The sequence below is a fragment of the Panthera tigris genome, chromosome F3 (genome assembly GCF_018350195.1).
Source record: "Panthera tigris isolate Pti1 chromosome F3, P.tigris_Pti1_mat1.1, whole genome shotgun sequence".
NCBI classification, from domain to species: Eukaryota; Metazoa; Chordata; class Mammalia; order Carnivora; family Felidae; genus Panthera; species Panthera tigris.
This window is the reverse complement of record NC_056678.1, coordinates 727,381-741,484: the sequence shown is the minus strand read 5'-3', so window position 1 is coordinate 741,484 and position 14,104 is coordinate 727,381. Positions and strand designations below refer to the sequence as shown.

General features: G+C 49.0%; 1 protein-coding gene across 10 annotated transcripts in view; it reads right to left on the bottom strand.

The window, feature by feature from the left end:
- The window catches only part of DISP1 (dispatched RND transporter family member 1), a 185,922-nt gene that overhangs the window by 112,499 nt on the left and 59,319 nt on the right, over positions 1-14,104 (bottom strand). The window contains exons 3-4 of one of the 10 annotated variants that reach the window (XM_042976973.1): positions 6,708-6,744; positions 3,383-3,534 (exon numbers count right to left, since the gene is read on the bottom strand). The exons of 7 other annotated variants lie outside the window; for them this stretch is intronic. The gene's annotated coding sequence lies outside the window, so the exon portion shown is untranslated. The remainder of the gene's footprint in view (positions 1-3,382; positions 3,535-6,707; positions 6,745-14,104) is intronic. 2 more of the 10 variants (XM_042976972.1, XM_042976977.1) reach the window with 2 other exon arrangements.

Here is a 14,104-nt window from a genome sequence, read left to right as displayed (position 1 = left end):
AAGGGCCACATGCACCCCAATGTTTATAGCAGCATTATCGCCATAGCCAAATTATGGAAGGAGCCCAAATGTCCATCAACTAATGAATGGATAAACATGTGGTGTGTGTGTGTGTGTGTGTGTGTGTGTGTGTGTGTGTGTGTAAAGGAATACTACTTGGCGATGAAAAAGAATGAAATTTTGTTATTTGCAACAATGTGGATGGAACTAGAGTATATGATGCTAAGCGAAATAAGTTGGAGAAAGACAAATACATGATTTCACTCATGTGGAATTTGAGAAACACAACAGATGAACACAGGGGAAGGGAAAGTAAAATAAGATGAAAACAGCAAAGGAGGCAAACCGTGAGACTTAAACACAGAGAACAAACTGAGGGTTGCCACAAGGGAGGTGGGTGGGGGGTGGGCTGCATGGGGGATGGGCACCAAGGGGGGCATGTGTTGGGACCAGCACTGGTGTCATCTAAGTGATGAACCACTGGGTTCTACTCCTGAAACCAACACTACACTGTATGTTCACTAACTAGAACTTACATTTAAAAAAAAAGTGTACTAACTGTTGAAAGGCTACGGAGAAACGTGGCCCCATTTCCACCTCAGCCATTCCATTTCTAGATTAAGGTTCTTCATTTATAAAAAGGAACCCCAAAGCTTTAGGGTCACTCATTTATTAAACGATCTTTATCAAACGTGAACAGTGTGCCAGGTGGGCCCTGTGCTGTCCCTAGGTTACAGATGCAGGAGCGACGCCCTGAGGCCCAGGCTCCCCGCGCCCCCCGCAACCCAGTGCCGGGACCGGCAGCCGCCCCCACTGCCACCACCCTGTGCCCACACTGCCTCGGCCTACAGTTCTGCACCCCAGATGGTTTTCTGATTCAAACCGGCCTGCCCCATAATTGGACTTAATTAAGTTACATTTTAATATATTTGTTAAAAGATTCATGTGTCATTTTCCCCGAACACCCTGGTGCGTTCGCAAGACAGAAAAGGATACTAGTGTTTAGGGAACCCGCAGAAGCAGGGCCCTGCGGCTGGTCTACAGGGGAGGTGACAAGGAGTTAGTTCCTCCCCAGCCACAATCACCGTGCAGTCCCGAGTGATGTGAACATGTACCTGCATTTTAATCTGCTTGATCTCGGGCTCCAAAACACGCACAACAGAAGGAAATACAGAACGAACCCCAAATACGTGCAGGGACCCCACACCTCGGGGGCCACACAACCCTATGAAAGAAAGGGGTGAAGACAAAAGCCACCACCGCTAGGGTGGAAGCGCGTCTGCAGAGAGTGAGGGGAGAACACGGCCCAGTGTTCCACCCTGCAGGCTGCCAACCTGGACCAAGACCGCACTGGCCCCTCTGCTCAGCCCTCCCCCCGTCCTCCGCCCCTCTGCTCAGTCCTCCCTCCAGTCCTCCCCCTCTCTGTTCAGTCCTCCCCACCTCGGCTTAGTCCTCCCCCCCCCCCCCGTCCTCTGCCCCTCTGCTCAGCCCTCCCCCCTGTCCTCCGCCCCTCTGCTCAGTCCTCCCTCCAGTCCTCCCCCTCTCTGTTCAGTCCTCCCCACCTCGGCTTAGTCCTCCCCCCCCGTCCTCTGCCCCTCTGCTCAGCCCTCCCCCCAGTCCTCCGCCCCTCTGCTCAGTCCTCCCTCCAGCCCTCCCCCTCTCTGTTCAGTCCTCTCCACCTCGGCTTAGTCCTCCCCCCCCCCCCGTCCTCTGCCCCTCTGCTCAGCCCTCCCCCCAGTCCTCCGCCCCTCTGCTCAGTCCTCCCTCCAGTCCTCCCCCTCTCTGTTCAGTCCTCCCCACCTCGGCTTAGTCCTCCCCCCCCCCCGTCCTCTGCCCCTCTGCTCAGCCCTCCCCCCAGTCCTCCGCCCCTCTGCTCAGTCCTCCCTCCAGTCCTCCCCCTCTCTGTTCAGTCCTCCCCACCTCGGCTTAGTCCTCCCCCCCGTCCTCTGCCCCTCTGCTCAGCCCTCCCCCCAGTCCTCCGCCCCTCTGCTCAGTCCTCCCTCCAGTCCTCCCCCTCTCTGTTCAGTCCTCTCCACCTCGGCTTAGTCCTCCCCCTTACCCCCGTCCTCTGCCTCTCTGCTCAGTCCTCCCTCCAGTCCTCCCCCTCTCTGTTCAGTCCTCCCCACCTCGGCTTAGTCCTCCCCCCTACCCCCGTCCTCTGCCTCTCTGCGCAGTCCTCCCTCCAGTCCTCACCCCCTCTGGCCAATCTTCCCCCTCAGCCCTCCACCCCTCTGCTCATCCCTCCCTCCAGTCTTCTGTCCCTCTGCTCATCCTCTCCCATCCTCCCCACCTCTGTTTAGTCCTCCCTCAAGTCCTCTGCCCCTCTGCGCAGTCCTCCCTCTAGTCCTCCCCCCCATACAGTCCTCCCTCCAGTCCTCAGCCCTTCTGCTCGGCCCTCCCTCCAGTCCCCCGTCCCTCTGCTCAGTCCTCCCTGCCAGTCCTCCGCCCCTGTTCCATCCTCCCTCCAGTCCTCAGCCCCTCTGCTCTGTCCTCCCTCTAGTCCTCCACCCCTCTTGTCAGTCCTCCCTCCAGTCCTCCCCTGCTCTGGTCAATCTTCCCCCCCGGTCCTCCACCCCTCTGCTCATCCCTCCCTCCAGTCTTCTGTCCTTCTGCTCATCCCCTCCCACCCTCCCCACCTCTGTTTAGTCCTCCCTCCAGTCCTCAGCCCCTCTGCTCGGTCCTCCCTCCAGTCCTCCACTTCCAAGACACGGAGGAGCTGGGCAGGTGGAGCCGGACACAGATTCACTGGGGTGAGCACGGGGCCCTTCCCTGCACTAACCCCGCCCACGGACATGTGGCTCTGGCTCCTGGTCTGCTCCTTGGAGGAGAGAAGGCATTACCATAAATCCAGCAGGGGGCCCCCAGGTGCAAATTCAAAGAGAAAACAAAAAAGTAACTTTGGCTAAAAGTGCAAAGGCATTTTTGGAAATTCGCCAAGTGCACCTGCCTCTAATAGGGAGTACCGCGTTCCTGTGTGCATCAGTACTGTGGGCTGATGCCTAGGTGATTTCTTTTATATATTTAATTTTTTTTAATGTTTATTTTTGAGAGAGAGACAGACAGACAGAGCATGAGCTGGGGAAGGGCAGGGAGAAAGGGAGATACAGAATCTGAAGCAGGTTCCAGGCTCCAAGCTGTCAGCACAGAGCCTGATTCGGGGCTCGAACCCAGGAACAGTGAGATCCTGACCTGAGCCCAAGTCGGAAGCTTAACCTACTGAGCCCCCAGGCGCCCCTATGCTTTAGCAATTTCTATTTATAGAGACCAACCAGAACAGGCTCTGGAGAGCCCTCACCACCCACTAAGTATTTTCTAAGCAACAATTTTGGGATTTTAGCTTTGCATGTCTATACTTAAAAGACAGAAATCCATAAAACTTTACCTTCAAAATTTAATCTCAGAAAAGACTATGTAAACTGCGATTTCATTTTTCTTCAAGCAGGAAGGGCTTTCAAGACTGAGCTGTTTAACTGTCTTGATTTTTCTTAGTTTCAGAAGATGCAGACTCCCAGCATTCCCGATCAGCGTGGAAAACTTAAATAAATGTGTAAACATGAAACAAACAAAAAACTTAAATGTTTCTATAAAGGGTTAAAGAAAATGTTGGAAGAAAACTTTTTTTTTTAATTAAAAAAAATTTTTTTAATGTTTATTTATTTTTGAGAGAGAGAGACAGAGTGAGAGCAGGGAAGGAACAGAGAGAGAGGGAGACACAGAATCTGAAGCAGGCTCCAGGCTCCGAGCTGTCAGCACAGAGCCCGACGTGGGGCTCAAACCCACGAACCGTGTGATCATGACCTGAGCTGAAGTCGGACGCTTAACCAACTGAGCCACCCAGGTACCCTGGAAGAAAACTTCTTTAAAACAAAAAAAAATAATCAATTCCCAGGCAAGTGTATGGAAGAGACTTCCTGACATAAAACTCACCCCCTTGTTTCTTTCCTACTTTCTGGTATTACGACTCATTAGAAATTCCACAGTCAATTCAACACTAGAAGTTATAATGCACATGCCACATTTAATATAGTTTGGGTAAACAGAAAAATCAAACACAGAAAAGGATAAAGCAGTTTTCAAAACAAGTTTCAAGGGATAAAATATGAACTTATGAGCAAGGAATTATTAGTTTTAATCATATGGAGAGAAAAGCAGACCGTATTTCCTGAGGTTTAAGGGAAAAAAATGCACTTCAAAAGGGAACGTCATTAACGGCTGTCTGAAATTGTAAATCTATAACCTTTGAGGGCATAGGTGAATGAGACTGCTTTTCCCCCCAGATTACTCACAGTTAATGTAATTTGGCAGCAATCTGAAGGTTACCAGAAATCTCTAATCACTTACTCATAAGTTATCGTCAAGCATCCTTTTTTATAGCAGCTCAGTAACAAGCAGCAGTGACATGGAAATTCTTTTTGTCTGACAGCAGCGGCATAGGAAGAGAATTCAGACGAAGAACACATTTCGTGTCGCCAGAGCTGACAAATGTGAAAAATGTGCCAAACTCTGAAAGCCACAATTTCTATTAATTAGACAAATGGAAACCTTTTCAATGATGCTGCCCAAATCTCAGGTTTTTCAAACAAAAGAACTGTTTGTCTTAAAGAAAAAATTTAACAGTTATTCATTTTTGAGACAGAGAGACACGCAGAGCGTGAGCAGGGGAGGGGCAGAGAGAGAGGGAGACACAGAATCCGAAGCAGGCTCCAGGCTCCGAGCTGTCAGCACAGAGCCAGATGCGGGGCTCGAACTCACGAACCGCAAGACTGTGACCTGAGCCAAAGTCGGATGCTCAACCAACTGAGCCACCCAGACGTCCCAAAAGAACTGTTTTTCTTCCAGAGCAATTTTATTTTTATTTATGACTTTTTCTTATTGGAAAAAGACTGTTCATATTAACTGAATAATTTATCTGGATTCAAGCTTTAAATGGTAGAAAAACAAGAATACTTATATGGAGTCCTATTCTCATGTGGTTTGAAAATAAAACATGAAGATACTGGAGGGGAAAGAACCACTTGAACCACTTGTTCAACACAGTTTTATTTAACATGCACCTCACGCCAAATATTGGTCCAGCAGTGAGGATATACCTAGAGATAACGCCGTAACTATTTTATTGACTCATTCATTCATCCACATCCTTAAAACATGGATTTACCACCTAATGCCAAGGCTTTGACAAGATACTAGGGACACAAAACATTGTCTTGAGCCATGTTTCCCACTGCTGGAGACTGGAATGAATCCTGGGCTGCTGAATGTGAAGTGGAGGGATGTGAATCCTTCACTTACATGTAGAGCTTGAACTCAGACAGAGACGGGGGCATAGACACATACACATACTTCCTGACTCAGTCTGACAGATCTGAGACCTAACAGGGTCTAGAACAAACAACACATTAGTAGCAATGTGCACACCCAGATCTTGGTTTCAAAATACCATTCTCCACAAAAAGGAACCAAAGCACCCTAGGAAAGGCTGTGTCCGGGGCTGGTGCAAAGAAGTACATGAAGAACTTACAACATCTTGTTCCACCAAAAGTAAGAAATCCTTGAAGAATTATGGAAACATATCCAAAGGACAGAGGGGCAGTTTGTAGCTGGGGCCCCCACAGCCCAAAGCTGGAATAATTCAAGCATCAAAATAATTAATGACAGTAAGGAATATAATTCCTTGAATACAGTAAGAATCTATGAGTTTGAACGAATATAAATTTTAAAAAGGAAGAAAAGGAAGCTCTTTCTTAGAGCATAATACCAACTAATAAATATGGAAGTCTAGAAGGAGGGAGTGAAAGTCTGAGGAGGAAGAAGACACTAAGAACTTCAAACTATCTCTCCACAAATTACATATTAACTACAATAGGAAAACGGTAAGTTTACAGTGGAGAAACTTGGTGGGTAAGTCAGTAACACTCGTACCGACATCGCCCGCCTACCGACAGGATGTAGAAGGCACGACACCGTCCCGTGGCTTTCCCCCCAAAATGACGACACTTCAATCTCATCATGAGAACACACTAGACAAACCCAAATCGAGGTCAATTCTACAGAATAAATGACCTCTCCTCCTCAAAATATGTAAATTAAGGTCAAGAAAGTGAAGAAGACTCCAGGACTGTTCCAGATTTGATTCAAGGAGACAGGAAACTGCCATGCAACGTGTGGCCCTGGACTGGATGTCATACTCGAGACAGAGGGCAAATCTGGATGTGGACCGCAGACGAGCAAACAGTATTATATCCAGGTCAGATTTCCAGATTTTGGTATGTGTGCTGTGTTTTATGACAGAATGTGTCCTTAGGAACCACGCATGGAAGGACACAGGGGTAAAGGGGCATGGTGTTGGCAACTTATCCTCAAATGTTCAGAAAACGTTATGCACGTATAAATAAGTAAGCGGTGCTAAATAATTGGTAAATCTAGAAAATAAAATATAAATAAATAAATAAATAAACAAACAAATAAATAAATAAATAAAAACAAAAAAAAAGAAAGAGGAAACAAGATGGTAAATCTAGGTAAACGGTATGTGGCATTTCCTTGTACTAATTTTATGATTCTTCTTTAAGTTCAAAATTATATCAAAATAAAAAGTTATAAACAAAACACTACAGTTAATCCACTCAAGAATGTGATCACTCAGTTAACACTTAGGACTTTACTAAACGTCAGTGGACAAAGATACATAGAACACAGATTCCTACCTTTGAGGACATCTCAGTCTTGAAAGGGTTGCTCAACCTTTCAGAAAAACAAATTATAACATGATCTTATTACCACTCTCTTTGAATGCAGTCAAAAGACCTCATAGGGAAAATGTATTGTGAAGGACATGAACATTTTCCCACTATACTAGAAGTTAAATAATAAACATTCCTAAAATAAATAAACCTATCACCCAAGAAGCAGAATTTTTGCTTTAAAAATATTTGTTGTAACGTGATCTATATTATAATAACATTACTAGAGATTCAGGGCGTATGGCTTTATTAACACTGTATATTATTCTTTTTAAGATTTTAAGTAAGCTCTATACCCGACGTGGGGCTCGAACTCACCACCCTGAGATCTAGAGCCGCACGCCCCTCTGAGCGAGCCACGCGTCCCACCAGACAAATATTACTTTTAAACGCCACGTTACTCATTCAGCGTGGCAAACGGACTTTGAAAGAACAGTAAGACGAAGCCCAGGAACAACAGACGGTGAGACGGAGAAACGTGTGTTGACTGGCATCGACTGGAGGCCAAGAGTGAGAACACGTCCAAAGACGGGAGCTGAAGAAGCGCACTCGAGCCGTGGGCCCACAGGGCTGACTCCTACTTCATAAGCGGGGGGGGCGGCGGAAGGACGGAGCACGGGGCCGCGGCAGCCCCACGATCAGGCAGACACGCACCGTGGACAGTCTCTGGCACGGGTCCCTGCTCCACACAGACAAGGACACCAGCTCCAGGAGGCGGCTGAGCCAGCAGCCAGGAGGGCCGGGGATGGGATTCAAACCCAGGCTGACCTACTTGAGAAGCCACGCTCTCAAACACTACGTAATCTGCTCTTCCTGACTCATGCACCTGAGGGTCTACGACGGGCACGTTCGTGACAGAGCCGAACAGTAAACAAAACAACCCACCCCCGAAGTTGCAGGATTTCGGGCCTAGAATACGTAAATGGCCGGAACGACAGACCGTCAGCAGGCTTCTCTACAGTGGAAGGTGTTACCAGCACTTGGGGTAACGATGAAATAGCCATCGTTGGCTTCCAAGTCAGTGGTGACAGGGTCCCCGGGATTAAAAGGCAAAGTCACCACAAAACACACAAGAACGTAGACGCAGAACCTTCCCAGCCACTCGGCTGTGACTTGACCAGCTGTACTAACATCTCTGAAGAAACGTGTTAATTCAGAAAACAGGACGTCAACCACGGGCCGAGAAAAAAGAGATGGGCTGTCCCACAGGGCAGGCCCATTAGCCCAGGGACAGCCACACTCTGGTGACCAATGTGGCCTTACTGCAGAAAAGGATGTAGCCGGGTTCCTTTAAATATCTGAAATTCAGGGGCGCCTGGGTGGCTCAGTCGGTTGAGCGCCCAACTTGGGCTCAGGTCGTGATCTCGCGGTCTGGGAGTTCGAGCCCCGCGTTGGGCTCTGTGCTGACAGCTCAGAGCCCGGAGCCTGCTTCCGATTCTGTGTCTCCCTCTCTCTCTGCCCCTCCCCTGCTCATGCTCTGTCTTTCTTTCTCTATCAAAAATAAACATTAAAAAAAATTTTTAAAAAATAAATCAAAATAAATATCTGAAATTTAATCTTTATTTTTATCAAAACAGCCTATTTACAGTCTTAAAAGTAGCTCTACAAGGCACTAAATGGGGAGAAAAGTGGCCCCCGCCCCTCCTTTCTTCAGCTACACCTTCTCCGTCGCGGTTTGCAGATCACATGCTCATTACTGCTTTCTACATTTTTTTTAAGTAGGCTTCACACCCATCGTGGGGCTGGAGCCCACAACCCTGAGATCCCCCCACTGAGCCAGCCGGGCGCCCTGTGCTTTCTACGTTTTTCTATTTCAAGCATGAACTTTCAAGTTGCACGCGACGACGCGGACGCAGGCATCCGAGGCGTCCCGCCCTGCTCGGGACACTTACATCACACCCGTCCGCCGCACTAGCACTGAGTGCCTGGTTGTTAGGACTAACTAGCCCCTAACCATCATTCCCAGGGGCATCCCTTCCAGAATGGCCATCACATTCCTTTCCTGAAACCATGTTTCCTTCTAATTTGCAGCCTCTTTTCTATGCATCTTCTCAACCCGAGGATGATTCAGTGAAAACACCTCCAGGTGGGACGCGTACACGCTGGACGGTGAACAACTCCCAACCTTGTCGACTTAGAGTCTAGACATCAGTCCCCGCCCCCCACCCCAGCTGCCCTGGGCCCCCGCCTGCCCCGCAAAGGCCAGGCCAGGTTCCTGTAGCTACACCTGCTGTTCCCGCCATTCCCATTTGATTGCCCGCCTCCCCTTGGACTGACCCCTACGTTATGTCCCACCCTGTCCCAGCCTGTCCACGGAACTGATAATCTTTCAATACCCAAGAGCACCTGCTGTTCCCCAGGTACAGTGTCTGCTCTTATCTCTGAGGATTTTAACTAGTTTCTTTGAAAGGGCTATTGCTCCTTTATTGTTTCTGTCCTTCTGACATGCTTTTCTTAATCCTGTCTGTTTTGGCCTCTTTCCTGGGAGAGGCTCTCCTCCCCCTCCCCTGTGTCCTCTGTGTGCGTTAAGGGTGAGACAGCAGAGACCAACAACGTCCATGCGGGGACGGCAGAACTTCCTGACGAGCGGATTTCCACTGGGGACCCTGCTCTCTCTCCAGCTGTTTCTGTCCCCTAGAGAGAGACCCCCGTTCTGCTGTGTGTCCGCCTGGTGGGTGGGGGTGGAGGGAGAGGGGTGGGAATGACCTGGCAGCCGGCTGTGGGCCGAGTGCTCACTCCGACCCGATTCTGTTAGAGCAAGTCAGACCCTGGTACTCAAACTCATTCTGAGAAAAAGCAAGTCCTTAGGACAGTCGGCAAGGCCCCACGTCATCGCCACTGCCTGTCACGTGTCCCCTCGGTATGCCTGACCTCCTATCTCACTCTCCTCCGGACGAGTCACCTCCTCACTCCTTCAGCCTCCCTTCCATCCCAGGGCCTTTGTGACGCCTGTTGCTCCGCCTGGGACAGCGCGCCCCGCTGTCCCCACAGCTGCCTGCCCCTTCCTGGTCCTCGAAGGACCCTTGTCTCGAACTACAGCCCTTCCCCCCCAGCACTCACGACTTCCTATTATCACTTCACTGCATTACTGTTTATTGTCCGACTCCTCGCACAGGAACAGAGATGTTCTGGTCTGTTTAGATCACTAATCCACACCCAGCACCTGTAACAGCATTCACCCCTGTCCTTAACCGTGTCCGCAACTGAAGGTTCTAGAAAACACACCTCCAGTCCTCTGCTAGCGTGGGGAACGGCAGTCACCTGGCCGCAGGAGCAGAGACAGGAGCCCAGGAACCCTACCCCTGCTCATCCGATTTTCAAATACTTCTGTTCTCGGCTCCCACAGCACGTCTGCGCTTCACGTCTGTGCCTTCCCAGGCTCTGCTCTTCAACTGCTTGCTTCTTACCTGCTTCCACCCTGTTCCGTCTTCTCTGCTCTGCTGAGTCGGCCAGCGCTGGTCCCTCCATGGTCCAGGCCTCCAAAGCCCCGCTCGAGTTTCTTCTACGGTTGTCACCTCTCCGCCCCGTTACAGTCAACTCCCTGAGATCTCAGTCCAGGCAGAAAACAGAGCACGTGGCCAGTCTACCACATTCACCTGTGTTGCTAAATACCTGATTCCCACAACTATCTCGTTTTTTCACACTCCCTTGCTCACCAAGAAAAGCCCTGATGATGACGGCTTCTCAGCTCACCGTTCCCATGTTGGCTACTTCGAAGGCTCATCCACCACAGACCCCCGTCCACAGGCGGTGACCGTACATACACGGGTCTGTGACCTTGATAAAGTCTCCGCAGGAGAGATACCTGCTCTTAGGAGGCTGAAGCACCAGCAGACTGAAAGTCACACTGAGATAATGTGACCTTAGAAGTCTCTTGGGAGACCACCAGCGAACCTTTTGTTTCCATACATTTATCCATCATGTGGAGTATTTTCATATTTTAAATTTCGGCAAAATATGGCTGGATTAACAAAAAAGGGGAAGCCCGAAAAAGGTCTAGAAGATAAATATAAATACATAGAGAGGCAAGTAGGTGGGCAAGTGGATGGGTGGGCCGTAGAGATAGAGAATTCCTAACAGACATACAACGTACCCTTTGTCGGGTACCAACATGCTCGAGGCCTACGTAGGCCCTCCATACCTACGACAGTGTTAACCCTCACACCAACTCTGTAATCTGCTCTCCTAGTTTGTACGTAAGACCAAGACTCGGAGGTCATACGTCACTAGCGTAAGGGCACGGGGCCAGCTGAGATAAAGCCAGAACTGTCCACTTCCAAATTCCGTGATTTTTATCCTGTACATACTGCTTTTAAGTGTTCATTAAAACAGTTTAAAATGCAAAATGAATACATTCTGACCTGCTTTTCATAGGATGTTAAGTGCCGATAACATTTTGAATGCTTCCCAAAGTACTGTTATTGTTTTGTTTTACAAGACCTATACAATAAACATTAAAACCTACTGTCCATCCAATTCAACATCCTGTTCCCAAATGGCAAGTGGCATCAACAGATACCCTGTGGTAGGAAACAGCTGCTTTCCATGACACCAACTTCAGAAACTTAGAGGCAGGTCCCTGATACAGTCCTGCTTTTCTTGAAGACCCTACCATGAGCCCGTCGCGCATGGTTCTGTGTCTAGCAGCAAGCTCACGTCCGTCAGCCCCACGCAAAGGCCAGCTACGTCCGTCTAGAAAAGCCACCACCTCCGGGGGCTGGAATTCCAGGCACATCACCGCCGCCGTCTCATGGGAAACGCAAGCCAGCAGTGCCTTTGGGTTCAGAAAAAAGAAAATTAAACACAGCAAGCAGCCATACCTGGATTAGTGATGAATGACAGCAACCCAGCCGGGAATTATCAGTTTCATCTGGGCCGGAAGGAATCTCAGTGGAGGAATTCCTGGCTGCAGCTCTGCTATTTGCCGAGAATTTTGAAAATTAAACACTGATGCACTCGCAGTGGAATGTGCCCGTGCAGATCACAGGAGCGCAGGCAGCTGCAGCCGGACGTCTACACGCCATCGAGTGAAAGGCTACGCGTCTGAATACGGTTTTCAGTTTTTCCATTTGAACCCAATAAAAAATAAATGACAGCAATGGCGCTCAAAATATTCACACCCTGCAGCTGCCCAGCTAAATAATTCAGTATCTTTCTGAACAGAAAGTCTTTTCCCCCAGGACACATTTTTCAAAATATTAAATGTTCTGCTAGCTCAGCCCTCCTGCAGCCAGCTGCATTCTGTTTTGGCAACTGGGGAACGATGGTCTCCCTGTCCCATAATTGGAGAAAAATTCCAGTCCCATTAGGTAGGAAGCATTCAAATCACACATGCTTATAGCTTATAAATTCTGCTATTCTTAATATTATGCAAAATCTGAATGAATCAAAATATCTTAAAAGTAAGGAGAAAAGCATGTTTAGAAATTTTAAAAGGAAGCGTTTCACACTGCAAAAGCAAGCTAGTCAACTCTTTGTGTCATGAGGCATGAAAAGCACTTAGCAACCTAGGAAGATGAACTGCAAAACTCTGAATGCCTGGAGTGACGAGGACTTGGCCCCTGACCGAAGGGCATGTGACCCGCGTTTCTCTGCTGGCGCCCACTAACCATTTCCATGTGCTGATCTCGTAAAGGTTAAGACTCATTACTGGCTAAAACATGCGGCTTTCCAAGTAGTTCGGCGTGTTGTGACTTCCATCTATAATGAAGATAATGCAGTTTTTCCTTTGGTTAGAAAACTGAAGAATGTCTTTCGAACGGTAATGAGCTGCTTCAACCCAGCATTTCCAACAGGACTTACGTCGCCCCCACCGTGTGGACCTCACGGTTCCGCTTCCTTTCCCTGCTTTCCACAGACGGGCGTGAGTGAGAAGGGCCCAGGAGCGTTGGCAGGGCAGAATGGAACACGGAAACCCGGATGGGAAGGTCGCCCACAAGGGACTCTTGAGCTGGCACTCACGCTCTGACTCAGGAAGGGTCCATGACAAGCAAGAATTTGCTGTTTTCAGGTTCTCTGTGTGGCTCTGCAGGCTCCCTGCTGAAGGGGTTTGCCTTTGCAAACCGACTCCCACAGGCACCCCCAGGGCCCTCCGAGGGGCCCCCAAGTCCCCCAGACCAATCTGAAAATGACTTAGACTGAACCGCCTCGGTCCCCAGGACACAGATTTGCTACTGATCTGGAGAAGCCACTCTCCCACTCCCCAAAATCCTGTCCGGTGAAGGCAGTTCCGCATCCGTATCCGTATTTACCCGCTAATGCTCAGGCTTCAAAGCACAGCCTTCTGGGTAGGCGAAGTATGAGCTGAATACAAAGAAAAGAGGAATGGGCAGGGCAGGAAAAACAGTGAATCGGAAAACTTTGGTTGGACAACAGGACCCTCCTTGGTGAACTGAAGCCCCCATGTCATCACCAGAACTCAGGCTAGACTGGCCATGTCCGCACGGCGCCAAGGGACCAGGTTCAGGGACCAGGTTCAGGCTCCGCAGGGACAGCCTCTGGGACCCCAGCCCCCGGGGCCTCAGTCAGGGAAATAGGGGCCCGAGAAGCACACGGTCACGGCCTCGCCCCTGCAGGGTGTACGTATCTGCAGATTTTCACCTCCAGGGAAAGTTTTCTGTTTCGAGGCACAAATATTGTTGGACTAAGACTCTTTTCCGAACAGCCACAGATCATGGCCCGCCACCAACTTTATTATTAAAACGCAGAAAACACATTAATCATCAAGACCAGACAAAGGACTCTACTTTTTCTGCCAAATGGCTAACTGTAGATGGCGTTTTAAGGCCAAAATTCCCCTCTCCTCAGGCCCCGTTCATTCTACAGCACTGCACACTGTTTGTATACGGACACATGTAGGACACGCACACACACATACACATATATGTGTGTGTGTTTCTCAAGGGCAAGGACCTTCAGTGCCGTGTTCACTATCACATCCCAGAGCTAGCACGTGCCACACTCGGTTAATTTGACTTTGTTAAGCGTGAATCTCGCACTCTGTTAACTAAGCCAGGATTGATCACCAGTATTTTCTAAAAAGGGGGGTCGGGGGGATTTGTGTTTATTAATCTGGTCTGACTACTTGCCAGCAGAATTAGGATCCTTGAAAATGGCCATTTTATTTTTGAGGTCAGAATTATCCACGCAGAGATGAAAGGAGCATTGTCCTTCTCTAGACTCTTGACGCACAGTAAGCTGTGTGAAGGCTGTGTTAGGTGGGGGTCTCCTTCTCCTGAAGGAGTCCAACTTTTCCACGCTATCATTACGATTCATGTGAATGACAATTTTAGCCCAGAAGATAACTTTGGGTCTTTGGCCAACTAGAAAAGAATATACTAGAAGTCTACGTTACTGTTTTC